The sequence below is a fragment of the Rhinoraja longicauda genome, chromosome 38 (assembly GCF_053455715.1).
Source record: "Rhinoraja longicauda isolate Sanriku21f chromosome 38, sRhiLon1.1, whole genome shotgun sequence".
Lineage (NCBI taxonomy): Eukaryota > Metazoa > Chordata > Chondrichthyes > Rajiformes > Arhynchobatidae > Rhinoraja > Rhinoraja longicauda.
Genome location: NC_135990.1, coordinates 8,814,407 through 8,833,284, shown reverse-complemented (window position 1 = coordinate 8,833,284; position 18,878 = coordinate 8,814,407). Strand labels below are relative to the sequence as shown.

Below are 18,878 nucleotides of genomic sequence, written 5' to 3'. Positions count from 1 at the left end.
CGGGTGCCGTCCGTACGGAGTTTGTACGTTCTCCCCTTACTTGTATACACTGGGATTTAGAAGGATGAGAGGAGATCTTATCGAAACGTATAAGATTATTAAAGGGTTGGACACGTTAGAGGCAGGAAATATGTTCCCAATGTTGGGGGAGTCCAGAACCAGGGGCCACAGTTTAAGACTAAGGGGTAGGCCATTTAGAACTGAGATGAGGAAAAACCTTTTCACCGCCATTCAATGTGATCATGGCTGATCATTCTGAATCAGTACCCCGTTCCTGCCATCTCCCCATACCCCCTGACTCCGCTATCATTAAGAGCTCTATCTAGCTCTCTCTTGAATGCATTCAGAGAATTGGCCTCCACTGCCTTCTGAGGCAGAGAATTCCACAGATTCACAACTCTCTGACTGAAAATGTTTTACCTCATCTCCGTTCTAAATGGCCTACCCCTTATTCTTAAACCGTGGCCCCTTGATCTGGGTCTCTGGCGCTGTGAGGCAGCGACTGTACCGGTAGCGGTGCTCCACCATGCTGCCTGTTTGCTTGTTGGAGGAATGGTTCTTGTCACCATTGTCAGGCGGTTGCTAAGGTTGGCAGCAGCTTGTGGGCCCAGTGTCGAGGCCGATTGTGTTGGGCTGAGGTAACCCGTCGCTGCGGTTCAGCTGTGCAGGGTGCATGCTTTGGCCAAAGCTGACACGCCTTCTGGAGCCCAGCCCGAGAGCATCGATACATCCCGAAGACCCACCCGAGAGAAGCTGGCCCCATCTGGACCAGATGTGTAGGAGAATAACTGCAGATGCTGGTACAAATCGAAGGTATCTCAAAGTGCTGGAGTAACTCAGCAGGTCAGGCAGCATCTCAGGAGAGAAGGAATCTCTCCCAGACGGGTCTTGACCCGAAACGTCACCCATTCATGAGGAAGGGTCTCGACCCGAAACGTCACCCATTCATGAAGAAGGGTCTCGACCCGAAACGTCACCCATTCCTGAAGAAGGGTCTCGACCCGAAACGCCACCCATTCCTTCTCTCCTGAGATGCTGCCTGACCCGCTGAGTTACTCCAGCATTTTGTGATACCATCTGGACCAGATCTCATCCTGGAGTCCTGGTGCCCTCCAAGGCACAAGGGGCAACAGAGTCGTGATCACAGAGGGGGTTTAGTTCAGGGGTGACACAGGCAAGGTCGCATTAATTCCACTGACATCGAGGGTCCAGGTTTATGATGCCAAGAGGCCCCAGTCAGCTGTGTAGATGGGGCCCAAGATCCAAACGATGCAACTTCAGGAAAAAAAAAACCTTGACCGTAAGATAGCGAACAAATCCTATTTCTAGCTCTTTCTTGGCCCCTGCGTGTTGTTTTGTTTGAAATGAGCTCCGCGTGCAGTCCAATTCCGTAGGGAAAAAAACTGCAGATGCTGGTCTAAATCGAAGGTAGACACAGAATGCTAGAGTAACTCAGCAGGCCAGGCAGCATCTCGGGAGGGAAGGAATGGGTGACGTTTCGGGTCGAGACCCTTCTTCAGAAGGTAGACGCAAAATGCTGGAGTAACTCAGCGGGTCAGACAGCATCTCGGGAGAAAAGGAATAGGTGACCTGAAATGCTGCCTATTCCTTTTCTCCAGAGATGCTGCCAGACCCACTGAGATACTCCAGCACTTTGTGTCTATCTGCAGTTCTTCATGCGCTGTCTGCATGTATAATACTCTATTTTCTGCTCACTGGTATCATTCGCTTTGCTACCTGCTCTCCTTATACATGTCTTGATTGTACTCCATGTTCGTAAGTTGTTGGAGCAGAATTAGGCCATTCAGGTACAATCATGGCTGATCTATCTTTCCCTCTCAACCCCACACTCCTGCCGTCTCCCCAGAGCCCCTGAAACCCGTCCCAATCAAGAATCTATCTCCACCTTCAAAAATATCCGTTAACTTATGGAATCTTATCGAAACATATAAGATTATTAAGGGGTTGGACACGTTAGAGGCAGGAAACATGTTCCCAATGTTGGGGGAGTCCAGAACAAGGGGCCACAGTTTAAGAATAAGGGGGGGTAGGCCATTTAGAACTGAGATGAGGAAAAACTTTTTCAGTCAGAGAGTTGTGAATCTGTGGAATTCTCTGCCTCAGAAGGCAGTGGAGGCAAATTCTCTGAATGCATTCAAGGGAGAGCTAGATAAGGATAGCGGAGTCAGGGGGTATGGGGAGAAGGCAGGAACGGGGTACTGATTGAGAATGATCAGCCATGATCACATTGAATGGTGGTGCTGGCTCGAAGGGCCGAATGGCCTCCTCCTGCACCTATTGTCTATTGACTTGGCCTCCGCAGCCGCCTGTGACAATGAATCCCGCAGATTCACCACCCTCTGACTAAAAAAAAATCCTAAGGTGCGTCCTTTAATTCTGAGGCTGTGGCCTCTGGTCCGAGACTCTCCCACTGGTTGAAACATCCTCTCCACACACTGTCCAGGCCTTTCAATATTCGGTAAGTGTATGGTACGTTTGGTCTAGATAGCCCACACTGCAGACGTGACAGTAATGGACCAGTGCAGAGACCTGATTGCCCTGGGTGGCAACCACTCAGTGTGTGTGTGCGTGTGTGTGTGCGCAGATCAACAGCGCAGCAGAACGAGTATCTCTGCCGCTGGGCACGCGCCCTCTGTCACCTCACGCCTGCATTGTCTTCCGTGGTTTACACTTGGGGCGGCGGTGATGTTCCCTGGGGCTTCCGTTCTGTCTCCGTCAACACTGCAGCCTGGACGTTTTGACGGAATTGAGCACCAAGGCACATTCCTTGTCACCTCACCTTCTGTCTCCTTTCTCTGTTCGTTTACTTATTTATCTATTTATTCACTTCTCTATGTTCTAGAAATCCCAGTGAAGCGTCTTTGAGTGTTTGAAAAGCGCTATATAAATGTAATGCATTATTATTATTATTATTATTATTATATGCACATACAGGGCCAGTAAACTCATTCATTCAATAGACAATAGGTGCAGGAGGAGGCCATTCGGCCCTTCGAGCCAGCACCGCCATTCAATGTGATCATGGCTGATCATTCTCAATCAGTACCCCGTTCCTGCCTTCTCCCCATACCCCCTGACTCCGCTATCCTTAAGAGCTCTATCTATCTCTCTCTTGAATGCATTCAGAGAATTGGCCTCCACTGCCTTCTGAGGCAGAGAATTCCACAGATTTACAACTCTGACTGAAAAAGTTTTTCCTCATCTCCGTTCTAAATGGCCTACCCCTTATTCTTAAACTGTGGCCCCTGGCTCTGGACTCCCCCAACATTGGGAACATGTTTCCTGCCTCGAACGTGTCCAACCCCTTAATAATCTTATATGTTTCGATAAGATCTCCTCGTTCATTCATTTCCTGTCCTCCCCCCCCCCCCCCCCTCCATCTCGCGTTCCCCCTCTCACTGTCCGTTCTCCAGCTCGACTCTCTCTCCCACACACTTTGCAACAAAAAAAAAATCGCCATTGAAATGCTGGAGGAACTCAGCGGGTCAGACAGCATCTTCGGAGAAAGGGAATTGGTGACGTTCCGGGTCGTAGAAACATGGAAAACAGGTGCAGGAGGAGGCCGTTCGGCCCTTCGAACCAGCACCGCCATTCATTGTGATCATGGCTGATCGTAGGAAAGAGAAGTGCTGCTTTTTTCTTTTTTTTACCTCCTGTCTATTTCCTGAGGCTGATGAATCTCTAGAACTCTCTACTGGAGAGACGAGGTTGTTGACAATTAAACGTGGTAGTAGATACATTTTGGAAAGATTGAAGGTCACAGGGAACTGACCCAGAAGCCCAGTTGATGCCACCCTGAATCCGCCATTGATTGTGGTCTATCATTGTCATGTGTACCATCCTCATCGGCGGTCACTCCAAGCGAGTGTGACTGTCCTCTCCGTAGGCTCGGACGCCTGTGCGTGACTTTGTTTAACGTGGGGAGACTGGTGCACAGATAGCCACCACACGGTCCTTGACAGATCTGGGTCAGGATCCAGTGGCGTGGAGTCCAAGACGACCGGGGACCCTCTTCTGCTGCAGCCTTCATCCATCCGCCTTCCCAGCCGTTGTGACGCTCCACTAAAGTCAGCCATCATCCTCTGCCTGTTCCACTGTTGAGGTCTTGGTTGGATTGCTCTTTGTCAGGGACCTCCCCCTCGACCTTACTGCCATGGGTGACCCTACCAGGAGCGTGGCTCCAGACGAGCATCGCTCTCAGGATCTCAGGACCACACAAGCTTCTCCACCATGACAAGGAGAGAATCCACAGAGAAGGACATGTGCACAGAGATACAGTGGCTTTGTTTACATGCTATGTTGTGTAGGTTAGGTGGCTATGATGTTGGTAGGTTAGGTGGCTATGATGTTGGGTTGGTTAGGTGGCTGTGATGTTGGGTAGGTTAGGCATGTTGGGTAGGTTAGACATGTTGGGTAGGTTAGGTGGCTATGATGTTGGGTAGGTTAGGCATGTTGGGTAGGTTAGGCATGTTGGGTAGGTTAGGTGGCTATGATGTTGGGTAGGTTAGGCATGTTGGGTAGGTTAGGCATGTTGGGTAGGTTAGGTGGCTATGATGTTGGGTAGCCTAGGCTATGATGTTCAGTAGGTTAGGTGGCTATGACGTTCAGTAGGTTAGGTGGCTATGATGTTCAGTAGGTTAGGTGGCTATGATGTTGGGCAGGTTAGGTGGCTATGATGTTGGGTAGGTTAGGTGGCGATGATGTTGGGTAGGTTAGGTGGCTATGATGTTGGGTAGGTTAGATGTATTAAATGCATTTTCGACTTGCGATATTTACGATGGGTTTATCGGAACGTAGCCCCCATCGTAAGTCGACGAGCACCTGTACATGGGTAGAAAGTGTTTGGAGGGATATGGGCCAAAAGTGGGCAAATGGGATTAGCTTTGCGGCAACATCTTGCCAGCAGGGATGAGTTGGGCTGAATGGACTTTTTCCGTGATGTACGACTCTCACAGACAATGTAAAGAGAAACATGCCAGAGTGCAAAACATAGTGTTGCAACTACAGGGAAAGTGCAGGTTAAAAACAAAAAGTGCAAGGTCTACAATGAGGTAGGTTGGGAGACCGGGATTGTACTCTTATCGAATGAGGGGATCGTAGTGAATGGCGGGACAGGCCCGAGGGGCCGAGTAACTGATGTTCGGATGGTCAACCTTTTACGTCTTGCCCCTACCTCCCTCCATCGCTGTTCCCCAGCACGGCACTATCTGGAGCAGCAAGTTGTGTCAAAAAATAACTACAGATGCTGGTACAAATCGAAGGTATTTATTCACAAAATGCTGGGGTGACTCAGCAGGTCAGGCAGCATCTTGTAGAGAAGGAATGGGCGACATTGGGTGATTGAGAATGATCAGCCATGATCACATTGAATGGCGGTGCTGGCTCGAAGGGCTGAATGGCCTCCTCCTGCACCTATTGTCTATTGACATTTCGGGTCGAGACTTTATCTGGAGTATCTCTCTCAGGTCAGCAATTGCAGTGTGCCGGATGCCAAATAACATTTTGGGAAACGCAAACCATGGATGTAAATGCCTGGTTGTGCAATCTGCCTTTTTTTTTCTCTCCCCAGTTTAATGAAAAACAGGAAATCCACAATTGAGTGTAGCTGACTCGACCACTGAGAAACGGCATTGAGCTTTTTAGGAAAAGAGAAGAACTGTAGCTGTTAAAATTGGTCTTTGAAAAGGCAACCGATGGATGATCAGCTGAAACCCTGCTGTGTAACCTCCACAGGGGCGGTTACAGAGACACAGCTGGTAGAGTTGCTGTCTCGCAGTGCTAGACATCCCGGTTCCATCCTGACCTCGAGTGCTGTCTGCGTGAAGTTTGCACGTTCTCCCTGTGACCGCGTGGCTTTCCTCCGTGTGTTCTGGTTTCCTCCCACGTTCTGAAGACGTACGTGCAGGTCTGCAGGTTAATTGGTGTCGGTGAAATTGTCCCTCCGCGTGTGTGTGTGTGTGTGTGCGTGCGTGCGTGCGATAGAACTAGTGTGTGTGTGTGTTGTGGGATAGAACTAGTGTGTGCGTGTGGTAGTGCGCGTGTGGTAGTGTGCGTGTGCTCGCGTGTGCTAGAGTGCTCGCGTGTGCTCGCGTGGTAGTGTGCGCGTGTGGTAGTGCGCATATGGTAGTGCGCGTGTGGTAGTGCGCGTGTGGTAGTGCGCGTGCGGTAGTGCGCGTGCGGTAGTGCGCGGGCGGTAGTGCGCGGGCGGTAGTGTGTGCGGGCGGTAGTGTGTGCGGGCGGTAGTGTGTGCGGGCGGTAGTGTGTGCGGGCGGTAGTGTGTGCGGGCGGTAGTGTGTGCGGGCGGTAGTGTGTGCGGGCGGTAGTGTGTGCGGGCGGTAGTGTGTGCGGGCGGTAGTGTGTGCGGGCGGTAGTGTGCGGGCGGTAGTGTGTGCGGGCGGTAGTGTGTGCGGGCGGTAGTGTGTGCGGGCGGTAGTGTGTGCGGGCGGTAGTGTGTGCGGGCGGTAGTGTGTGCGTGCGGTAGTGTGTGTGGTAGTGTGCGGGTGGTAGTGGTTGTGTGTGTGTGCGGTAGTGTGTGTGCGGTAGTGTGTGTGCGGTAGTGTGTGTGCGGTAGTGTGTGTGCGGTAGTGTGCGTGCGGTAGTGTGCGTGCGGTTGTGTGCGTGCGGTAGTGTGCGTGCGGTAGTGTGTGTGCGGTAGTGTGTGTGTGCGTGCGGTAGTGTGCGTGCGGTAGTGTGCGTGCGGTTGTGTGCGGGTGGTTGTGTGCGTGCGGTAGTGTGCGTGCGGTGGTGTGCGTGCGGTGGTGTGCGCGTGCGGTAGTGTGCGTGCGGTAGTGTGCGTGCGGTAGTGTGTGTGCGGTAGTGTGTGTGTGCGTGCGGTAGTGTGTGCGTGCGGTAGTGTGCCTGCGGTAGTGTGCGGGTGATCGCTGGTCGGCACGGACATGGTGGGCCGAAGGGCCTGCTTCCACTCTGTATCTCTAAAACTAAAGCGTCATTCTGGCAGCTGCAACCTAAACATTTCCTCTTTTTCAAGAAAGCCTCACAGTAAAATGGGTGGAAAATGGTGTGGTTGAATGCTTTCAATGTTGGGCCACTGGCACAGTGAGTTTGTGGGGGTGGGTGGGGGTTTCCTGACCTGGTCCCTACCCTGCTTTCCATATCCTATCTAGAATCATGGAGTAATGCATTGCGGAAACAGGCCCTTCGGCCCAACTTGCCCACGCAGACCAATGTGCTCCATCTACATTCAAGAGAGAGCTGGATAGAGCTCTTAAGGATAGCGGAGTCAAGGGGTATGGGGAGAAGGCAGGAACGGGGTACTGATTGAGAATGATCAGCCATGATCACATTGAATGGCGGTGCTGGCTCGAAGGGCCGAATGGCCTCCTCCTGCATCTATTGTCTATTGTCTACACTCGTCCCACCTGCCCTTGGTCCATATCCCTCCAAACCTATCCTATCCATGTACCTGTCCAAATGTTTCTTGAACATTATGATCGTACCTGTTCAACGAAATAGAAACATAGAAAATAGGTGCAGGAGTAGGCCATTCGGCCCTTTGAGCCTGCACCGCCATTCAATATGATCATGGCTGATCATTCAGCTCAGTAGCCTGTACCTGCCTTCTCTCCATACCCCCTGATCCCTTTAGCAAAAAGGGCCACATCTAACTCCCTCTTAAATATAGCCAATGAACTGGCCTCAACTACCTTCTGTGGCAGAGAATTCCACAGACTTACCACTCTGTGTGAAGAAATGTTTTCTCATCTCGGTCTTAAAAGACTTCCCCCTTATCCTTAAGCTGTGACACCTGGTTCTGGACTCCCCCAACATCGGGAACAATCTTCCCGCATCTAGCCTCTCCAACCCCTTAAGAATTTTATATGTTTCTATAAGATCCCCCCTCAGTCTTCTAAATTCCAGCGAGTACAAGCCCAGTCTATCCAGTCTTTCCTCATATGTAAGTCCCGCCATCCCAGGGATCAATCTGGTGAACTACCTCCTCCGGCAGCTCGTTCCAAATACCTAGCATCCTTTGTGTTTGAAATAGTTAAAAGTGTTTAAAGTTACCTATTCCATCCTATCAACAAATAGAGAGCGATCCTGATCCTGGGCAATGATCCACCTCATTGGAGACCCTCCGACGATCTTTAATCGGACTTTAACTTGCACTAAACGCTCTGCCCTTTATCGTGTATCTGTACACTGTCGATTGTTCACCTGTAATGTGTGTCTTTCCACTGACTGGTGAGCACACAACAAAAATACTTTTCACATTGCCTTGGTACACGTGACAATAAACTATGAGATCTTTACCCCCTCACCTTCAACCCATGTCCTCTGGTTTTCGATTCCCTTACTTCCATTATTGCCCTTTCACTTTCCATTCAAACTCCTCATTCAGAACATTTTTAGATCGTCCCCTTTCTGATTTCTTTTCTCTGTATCCGTGCCTGCTGTTGAGTTGTGCAGCAAGGAACTGCAGAAGCTGGTTTAAACCGAAGATAGACACAAAAAGCTGGAGAGACTCAGCGGAACAGGCAGCATCTCTGGAGAGGAGCACTGAAGAAGGGCCTCGACCCGAAACGTCACCCATTCCTCCCCTCCAGAGATGCTGCCTGTCCCGCTGAGTTACTCCAGCATTTTGTGTCTACCTGCTGTTGGTTTAACCTGTTGTGTTAAAGTGGTTGGGAATCAAGGGAACAGCGAGATGGAGAAGCGAGGGGGTCTCGGAGCTCAGGGGAATATTGGGAGCCGGGGTGGGATGAGGTGGTGCTCTGGGCTTGACGCTGGTCGAACGCTGGTGGTCTGGCTGCTGGGGGCCGCAGAGAGGGAGAGAGAGCTTCTCTCCTCTCCTAAGATAGACACACAATGCTGGAGTAACTCAGTGGGACAATAGACAATAGGTGCAGGAGTAGGCCATTCGGCCCTTCGAGCCAGCACCGCCATTCAATGTGATCATGGCTGATCATTCTCAATCAGTACCCCGTTCCTGCCTTCTCCCCATACCCCCTGACTCCACTATCCTTAAGAGCTCTATCTAGCTCTCTCTTGAATGCATTCAGAGAATTGGTCTCCACTGCCTTCTGAGGCAGAGAATTCCACAGATTCACAACTCTCTGACTGAAAAAGTTTTTCCTCATCTCCGTTCTAAATGGCCTACCCCTTATTGTTAAACCGTGGCCCCTTGTTCTGGACTCCCCCAACATTGGGAACATGTTTCCTGCCTCTAACGTGTCCAACCCCTTAATAATCTTATACGTTTCGATACGATCCCTTCTCATCCTTCTAAATTCCAGTGTATACTCCCGGCAGCATCTCTGGAGGGGAGGAATGGGTGACGTTTCGGGTCGAGACCCTTCTTCAGGCCGAGTTACTGCGGCATTTTGTGTCTATCTTCGGTGTGTACCGGCACCTGCGGTCCCTTCCTGCGCGACCAGCCTCTCCTCCCCTCCCTCCCTCCCTCCCTTTATAGTACGGCACGCCCACCACCCTCGCCCCCGTGGTGCCCGCACCACACGGGGCGTGGACACTCGAAATAGAGAGGGCCGCAGGCACGAGCAACTCGAGACGGACTTCACCCTGATGCGTCATGGGGCAGGATTAGTGACCAGCCTGCCTCGGTACCGCCCGTGACGTCAAGATAGTGTTCCAACATGGGACACAGCTGGAGTTCTTCATTCCCGGCATGACAGGGGACTACTTATTGTCGGGAATGTGGAATGAATCCGTCACTGGCGCTTCACGGACTTAACCCGTTCAGTGCCACCCCCTGATTACACTCTGGTCACCGCCCAACAGTTCAAAACAAAAACTTGGACAGGTTAGAAAGAGAACTTGAGAGCGTTCAGCCGAGCCTTTCCAAGCCCTGTCATTCACTTCATTGTCACCACTAAATGCCGTGCGACCATAATTACCGGGCAGAATCCCGCCAACTATATCCTGCAAGGCAACTTGGACAAGCACAACGTGGGGTAGACGCACAGTTTAGAGATACAGCGCGGAAACGGGCCCTTTCGGCCCACCGGGTCCGCGCCGACCAGCGATCCCCGCACACTAACACTATCCTACACCCACTAGGGACAATTTTTACATTTGCACCAAGCCAATTAACCTACAAACCTGCACGTCTTTGGAGCGTGGGAGGAAACTGAAGATCTCGGAGAAAACCCACGCAGGTCACGGGGAGAACGTACAAACTCCGTACAGACGGCGCCCGTAGTCAGGATCGAACCCGGGTCTCCGGCGCTGCATTTGCTGTAAGGCAGCAACTCTGCCGCTGCGCCACTAAATCTCTCGCCACTACCAGGGCACTTCCAGGGCAGCACTTCGCGCACTTCCAGGGCAGCACTAGTTATATGTAGAGTGAAGTGACAAGAGACTGCGGTTTGCTGGAATCTTGGGCTAAACGCACCCTTCGGCCTACCAAGGCCGCACTGACCAGCGATCATTAACGCAACTGATCTCCCGGTGGCCCAGCACTTTAACTCCCGCTCCCATTCCCAGTCTGACCTCTCTGTCATGGGCCTCCTCCAGTGCCATAGTGAGGCCCGCCGGAAATTGGAGGAGCAGCACCTCATATTTCGCCTGGGCAGTTTGCGGCCCGGTGGTATGAACGTCGACTTCTCCAACTTCAGATAGCTCCTCTGTCCCTCCCTTCCCCTCCTCCTTCCCAGATCTCCCTCTATCTTCCTGTCTCCACCTATATCCTTCCTTTGTCCCACCCCCGACATCAGTCTGAAGAAGGGTCTCGACCCGAAACGTCACCCATTCCTTCTCTCCCGAGATGCTGCCTGACCTGCTGAGTTACTCCAGCATTTTGTGAATAAAGCGATCATCTGTACCCTAGTTCTACGTTATCCCATCTTACACATTCGGGGCCAGGTGTACTAGCAGCTCTGTCAAATTCATAAATTCATAAGTGATAGGAGCGGATTTAGGCCATTCGGCCCATCAGGTCTACCCTGCCATTCAATCATGGCTGACCCTTCTCTCCCTCCTAGCCCCATCTTCCTGTCTTCTCCCCATACCCTCTGACACCCGCACTAATCAAGAATCTATCTATCTCTGCCTTAAAAATATCCACTGCTTGGTCTGCAGAACAGTCTGTGGCAAAGAATTCCACAGATTCACCACCTTCTGACTAAAGAAATTCCTCCCCATCTTCCTGAAGGAACGTCCTTTAATTCTGAGGCTGTGGCCTCTGGTCCTAGACTCTCCCACTAGTGGAAGCATCCTCCCCTGGAAAGTAGGTGCAGGAGGAGGCCATTTGGCCCTTCGAGACAGCATCATCATCTCCTCATCCAGGCCTTTTGCTATTTGGTAAGTTTCAATGAGATCCACCCCCCTCCCAATCCTTTCTAAACTCCAGCAAGTACAGGTCCAGTGCTGTCGAACGATCACCATGTGCTAACCCACCCATTCCTGGAGTAATATAAGAAGATAACTGCAGATGCTGGTACAAATCGAAGGTTTTTATTCACAAAATGCTGGAATAACTCAGCAGGTCAGGCAGCATCTCGGGAGAAGGAATGGGTGACGTTTCGGGTCGAGACCCTTCTTCAGACTGGAGTAAGCCTATGGATCTTCTCTTCAGCCAGCACATCCTTCCTCGGATATGGGGCCCAAAATTGCTTCCAATGCTCCAAATGCGGCCTGACCAGGGCCTTGTAGAGACCTGGCCTCTTTAGAACCTCATTCAACAGGCACCCTGTGTGGTTGTCTGGGGAGTTCCGTCGGCAAGCAATCCCCTGTGACTAGCGGCTTTCTTCCCCCCTGTGTCACGGTGTTTGGTAAGCTCTCCACATTAGTGGCTGCATGCGGAGAGCGTGGCTGTTGTTTCCTGCAGCCCTCGGGGCTGGTCCCTGTTTTATCAAGTATTATTAGTCTTGAAGGCAATTCAACACAAATTGATTTGCTTAGGTTGTGCTGGCTGGTGGATTGACTGGCGTTGCGGGGTGGTGATTGAATCTCACTTTAAAACCAGGGCTATCAGCTGGGTTTTATTAGCTGTTGAGCAAAACACAGAAGTGCTGGAGGAACTCAGCGGGTCAGCCAGCAACTGGGGAAGGAATGGACAGGCAACGATTCGGGTCGGGGCCCTTCAGCAGTTGGCAAAGTTCCTCCAGCACTTTATGTTTTGCTCAAGATCCCGACATCTGCGTTCTCTTGTGTTTCCATTTTATTGGAGGCTGTTTTGGTACCTGCTGAGGCTCCCAGCTCTCCCTCCCCTCCCATCCCCTCCATCCCTTCCTTCCCTCCATCCCCCCATCTCCCCCATCCCCTCCCCTCCATCCCCCCATCCATCCATTCCCTCCCCTCCATCCCCTCCCCTCCATCCCCTTCATCACCTCCTCCGTCCCCTCCCATCACCCTCACTCCCTCCCCTCCATCCCCCCATCCCCTCCCTCCATCTCCCCCCTTCCCTCCCCTCCCCTCCATCCCCCCATCCATCCATTCCCTCCCCTCCATCCCCTCCCCTTCATCACCTCCTCCGTCCCCTCCATCACCTTCCTTCTTTCCCTCCCCTCACTCCCTCCCTCCATCCCCTCCCTCCATCTCCCCATCCCCTCCCCTCCATCCCCTTCCCTCCATCACCTCCTTCCTCCCTCCCCTCCATCCCTCCCTCCATCCCATCCCCTCCATCACCTCCTCCCTTCCCCCTCTCCCCCCCCCCCCCCCCCCCCCCCCCCGTGTTCTCCCTGTGACTGCGTGGGTTTCCTCTGGGTGCTGTGGTTTCGCCCACATGCCCAAGACGTGCGGTTTAGTGGGTAAACTGGCCTCGGTGTGTAGGGAGTGGATGAGAAAATTGGGATAACATAGAACTAGTGTGAATGTGTGATCGATGGTCGGCGTGGACTCGGTTTCCATGCTGTATCTACACTAAACTAAGACACCGACTGATTGCTGATTCACATTGGTGTGGCTTGTGGGAGCTTGCTACTACACACTACGTACAGCAAGGTAAACCACACCACTAAAACAACTCGGCCCAGCGAGCCACCTCATAACGAATGGAAGCTCAAGGCTCTGTTTAAACTTTTCCTTGTTCTTTTGTTCCCCAATAACTAAATTCCTTGTAAGACAACATTGAATGGAAATTACAGCTGCAACAATATCAAGTGTGCTCTGTGTCGACAGGGATCTGATGTGTTAAACACTAACCACTCATCCACACTGTGCAGTAATCTGCTCTGCTCACTTGTGGATGGATGCTCTCCCAACTCACAGCATCGGGTAGCACAGGCCCTTCGGCCCGTCCTGTCCATACCGCCACCATCAAGTGCTAATCCATTTACCGGCACACCTTCTTTGGGAATTTAAAAGTGCTTGTTTACACACTTGTACATTGTAAGAGAACTTGCCTGTGTGTCAGCATCTGTGAACGACGAAAGAATAGGGGGGGAAAAAAGTGCAGGTGTTAGTTTAAATCGAAGGTAGACACAAAGTGCTGGAGCGACTCAGCAGGTCAGGCAGCATCTCGGGGGAGAAGAAATGGGTGACGTTTCGGTTCGAGCTCGCTTCCACCCGCGTGACCGCATTTCCACCCACGATATTTTCGGTTTGCGATGGGTTGCTCAGAACGTAACCCCACCATCGTAAGTTGAGGAGCACCTGGAATTCTCTGCCTCAGTAGGCAGTGGAGGCCAATTCTCTGGATGCTTTCAAGATAGAGCTCTTAAGGATAGCGGAGTCAGGGGGTATGGGGTGAAGGCAGGAACGGGGTACTGATTGTGGATGATCAGCCATGATCACATTGAATGACGGTGCTGGCTTGAAGGGCCGAATGGCCTACTCTATTATATTTATTTAGATTTAGAGATACAGCGCGGAAACAGGCCCTTCGGCCCACCGGGTCCGCGCCGCCCAGCGATCCCCGCACATTAACACTATCCTACACCCACTAGGGACAATTTTTACATTTGCCCAGCCAATTAACCTACAAACCTGCACGTCTTTGGAGTGTGGGAGGAAACCGAAGATCTCGGAGAAAACCCACGCAGGTCACGGGGAGAACGTACAAACTCCGCACAGACGGTGCCCGTAGTCGGAATCGAACCCGGGTCTCCGGCGCTGCATTCGCTGTAAGGCAGCAACTCTACCACTGCACCACCGTGCCGGTTAGGTGACATATTCCCAGGGCTAACATGCAAACTCCACATGGACAGCAACGGAGGTCAGAGTTAAACCGGGGGGGGGGGGGGGGGGGGGTCTCGGGAGCCCATGAAGCAGTAGTTCTCGCTAAGCGACAACTTTGTGAGCTTTATCTTCGCCAGTTGCCACGGTGAAACCCAGAGGTACTGAAACCCAGAGGTGCTTCAGTCTGAAGAAGGGTCTCGACCCGAAACGTCACCCATTCCTACTCTCCCGAGATGCTGCCTGACCCGCTGAGTTACTCCAGCGTTTTGTGAATAAACACCTTCGATTTGTACCAGCATCTGCAGTTATTTTCTTATGCTGAGAAACCTCTGTGTGCACTGTCCCCATTTTCGCCACAAGACATCGTTAGTGTCCCCTTGATCCCACTTGCATCATTCTATTTTGTTTGTTTTGAATCCTCGCCAGGAATTTCTTTTTCCTTCTCGACTTTGTGCCTGTGTAAAATTTGTTTAATAGATTTTCAAAATTTGCATAGCGAGGTGTGAAATTCTTGAATGTTAAGTGACATTTTCTTTGTCTACTGCAGGGATCCGGTTGATATACAAATCAGGATGTTTAAGGAATTAACACTTTTTTTTTTTTTTTTTTGGCATCAGGGCCAGCGTCTAAGTGACCGAGTTTTATAAAAAACTGTTTCCGTGTTTCGAGTGTCGGAAGGAATTCCAGATAGACGCAAAATGCTGGAGTAACTCAGCGGGACAGGCAGCATCTCTGGAGAGAAGGAATGGGTGACGTTTCGGAACGAAACGTCACCCATTCCTTCTCTCCAGAGATGCTGCCTGTCCCGCTGAGTTACGCCAGCATTCTGTATCTACCTTCGATTTAAACCAGCATCTGCAGTTCTTTCCCACACAAGGAACTGCAGATGCTGGTTTAAACCAAAGATAGACACGAAATGCTGGAGGAGCAACTCAGCGTGTCAGGCAGCGTCTCTGGAGAAAAGGTATAGGTGACGTTTCGGGTCATATCATATCATCATCATATATATACAGCCGGAAACAGGCCTTTTCGGCCCTCCAAGTCCGTGCCGCCCAGTGATCCCCGTACATTAACACTATCCTACACCCACTAGGGACAATTTTTACATTTACATTTACCCAGCCAATTAACCTACATACCTGTACGTCTTTGGAGTGTGGGAGGAAATCGAAGATCTCGGAGAAAACCCACGCAGGTCACGGGGAGAACGTACAAACTCCTTACAGTGCAGCACCCGTAGTCAGGATCGAACCTGAGTCTCCGGCGCTGCATTCGCTGTAAAGCAGCAACACTACCGCTGCGCTACCGTGTCGAGACCCTTCTTCAGACCTGGCGCAGAGATAGAGAGATTCTTGATCAGTACGGGTGTCGGGTTATGCGGAGAGTGCTGCAGATTGGAGTTAGGAGGGAGAGATAGATCAGCCATGGTTGGATGGTGGAGTGGACATGATGGGCCGAATGTCCTATTTCTGCTCCTATTACCTACGACCTCACCCATTCCTTCTCTCCAGAGACGCTGCCTGACCCGCTGAGTTGCATCTTGTGTCTCTCTTCGGTTTAAACCAGCATCTGAAGTTTCTTGTGTAGGAAAGAACTGCAGATGCTGGTTTAAATCGAAAGTAGACACAAAATGCTGGAGTAACTCAGCGGGACAGGCAGCATCTCTGGATACCTCGGTCTGAAGAAGGGTCTCGACCCGAAACGTCGCCCATTCCTTCTCTCCAGGAATGGTGCCTGACCCGCTGAGTTACTCCAGCATTGTGCGTCTACCTGCAGTTACTTCCAACACTCAGGCAGCATCTTGGGAAAGAAGGAATGGGTGACGTTTCGGGTCGAGACCCTTCTTCAGGAATGGGTGACATTTCGGGTCGAGACCCTTCTTCAGGAGTGGGTGACGTTTCGGGTCGAGATCCGTCTTCAGGAATGGGTGACGTTTCAGTTCGAAACCTGTCTTCAGGAATGGGTGACGTTTCGGGTCGAGACCCTTCTTCAGGAATGGGTGACGTTTCGGGTCGAGACCCTTCTTCAGGAATGGGTGACGTTTCGGGTCGAGACCCTTCTTCGGGAATGGGTGACGTTTCGGGTCGAGACCCTACGAGACCTTATGAAACGTCACCCATCCCTTCTCTCCAGAGACACTGTCTGACCCGCTGAGTTACTGCGGCATTTTGTGTGTCTCTCTCCGTGTTTCAAGCGTTCGGCCTGCTCTTCCTTTTGGAGCTCGGAGCGGTGGGCAGTCACTACCGTATGTGAATCATGCCTGGTGGCTCCGTCCCCTGTATCACATGGTGGGTGGGTTCCAAGAACTGTCTCTGGTCGCACTGTATGCCACGCGAGGGAAGGGCGGTGGGGCATACAGGGTGAAGAGGAATAAGTGCTCTGATCACTCTCTGTCTCTCTCGCTCTCTCTCTCCTGCTGCTCTGCGTGGTGTTTGTGTTTGTAAAATGTGCCCCCCTCTGCCTTGCCTAATCGAATATCTTGGCAACGCACAAGTCTCCAAGCTCCGAGTAAAGGCGAACGGGGTACCACAGGTAACCCCGGGAATATTGGGAACCCCAAAAATAAGAAACGACCCCCCTCCACACCTATTAATAATTAATTTAAAGAGTATATATATATTTTCATTGGGTAGTATAAGAAGATAACTGCAGATGCTGGTACAAATCGAAGGTATTTATTCACAAAATGCTGGAGTAACTCAGCAGGTCAGGCAGCATCTCGAGAGAGAACCCATTCCTTCTCTCCCGAGATGCTGCCTGACCTGCTGAGTTACTCCAGCATTTTGTAAATAAATATTTTCATTGGGGGGTGGTTGACTGAAAATTAGTCGAGTGGTGTGACTGATTGAACAAAATAACCAGTTTACGTGGCTGGCCTAGATTCAGTTTTTATTCACTGATGTAAATTGAATCCTGCTTTTGCAGATTAAAGCTCGCTTAGACACAACTCCCGATCAGGTCAGCTTGCAGCATGTTAATTCTGAGGCTGGTACATGCACCCTGTGTGTGCTTGCGGTGAGGGGAGGGGAGAGGAGGGGAGAAACGAGAAGCGCACTGCATCACATAAGGCCCCTGACCTATATTTCCTTAGCCGTTGGCTCAGTGCCGACTTCTGATTGTGGACGCCAACTCAAATCCAACTGGGTTGTCACGGAGTCGACTTGCAAATATCTGGGGACACACACAAAAAGCTGGAGTAACTCAGCGGGTCAGGCAGCATCTCTGGAGAACATGGATAGGTGACGTTTCACAAGGTGCTGGAGTAACTCAGCGGGTCAGGCAGCATCTGTGGAGAACATGGATAGGTGACGTTTCACAAGGTGCTGGAGTAACTCAGCGGGTCAGGCAGCATCTCTGTAGAACATGGATAGGTGACGTTTCACAGGGTGCTGGAGTAACTCAGCGGGTCAGGCAGCATCTCTGGGGAACACGGATAGGTGACGTTTCACAGGGTGCTGGAGTAACTCAGTGGGTCAGGCAGCATCTCAGGAGAGAGGGAATAGGTGGCGTTTCGGGCCGAGGCCCTTCAGTTCAGTTTAGTTTCGAGATACAGCGCGGAAACAGGCCCTTCAGCCCACCGGGTCCGCGCCAACCAGCGATCCCCGCACATTAACACCATCCTACGCCCACTAGGGATTTAAAAAAACCCCATTTACCAAGCCAATTAATCGACAAACCTTTACGTCTTTGGAGTGTGGGAGGAAACCGGAGATCTCGGAGAAAGCCCACGCAGGTCACGGGGAGAACGTACAAACTCCGTACAGGCAGCACCCGTAGTCGGGGATAGAACCCGGGTCTCCGGCGCTGCATTCGCTGTAAGGCGGCAACTCTACCACCGTGCCAGGGTTTGTTGTACCTCTACGTACATCCCTCGCCCCCCCCCCCTGGTCTTGGTAAGGTTCGGTCAACCTTTACGAGGATGTCGCCAGGACTCGAGGGCCTGAGCTGTCGTTGAGAGGTTAAACAATCTCGGACTCGATTCGTTGACGTGCAGGTGGATGAGGGGTGATCTTAAAGTGAGGATCTTACAAATCGCGAGAGGAATTGACAACTCCGCACTGTATCTCTGAACTAAACCTCGGCCTCCTGAGTGCAGAGGGTGCCCTACGGTGGTGCAGGGCTCGATATAAGTCCACCCGCGGAGGGGAGGGGAGGGGGGTGGGGAGGAGGTTCATTTGGTTACGGGACCAGTCTGGGTGGCAGCGACAACATTAATTGGAGATGAGCCTGTACAAAGTCCCGGCCGAGTTGCTCATTATCTGCAGTCTGATTCATAGAAACATAGAAAATAGGTGCAGGAGTAGGCCATTCGGCCCTTCGAGCCTGTACGCACCGCCATTCAATATGATCATGGCTGATCATCCAACTCAGTATCCCGTACCTGCCTTCTCTCCATACCCCCTGATCCCTTTAGCCACAAGGGCCACATCTAACTCGATCTTAAATATAGCCAAATTAACTGGCCTCAACTACCTTCTGTGGCAGAGAATTCCACAGATTCACCACTCTCTGTGTGAATTTTTTTTTTCTCATCTCGGTCCTAAAAGACTTCCCCCTTATCCTTAAACTGTGACCCCTTGTTCTGGACTTCCCCATCATCGGGAACAATCTTCCTGCATCTAGCCTGTCCAACCCCTTAAGAATTTTGTAAGTTTCTATAAGATCCCCCCTCAATCTTCTAAATTCCAGCGTGTACAAGCCGAGTCTATCCAGTCTTTCTTCATATGAAAGTGTTCTGCCATCCCAGGAATCAATCTGGTGAA

The 18,878-nt window shown here is 51.4% G+C and overlaps 1 protein-coding gene across 1 annotated transcript in view; it reads left to right on the top strand.

Moving 5' to 3' along the window:
• LOC144610977 (insulin-like growth factor 1 receptor) overlaps positions 1-18,878 on the top strand; it is a 98,479-nt gene that overhangs the window by 4,269 nt on the left and 75,332 nt on the right. The window lies entirely within an intron of this gene.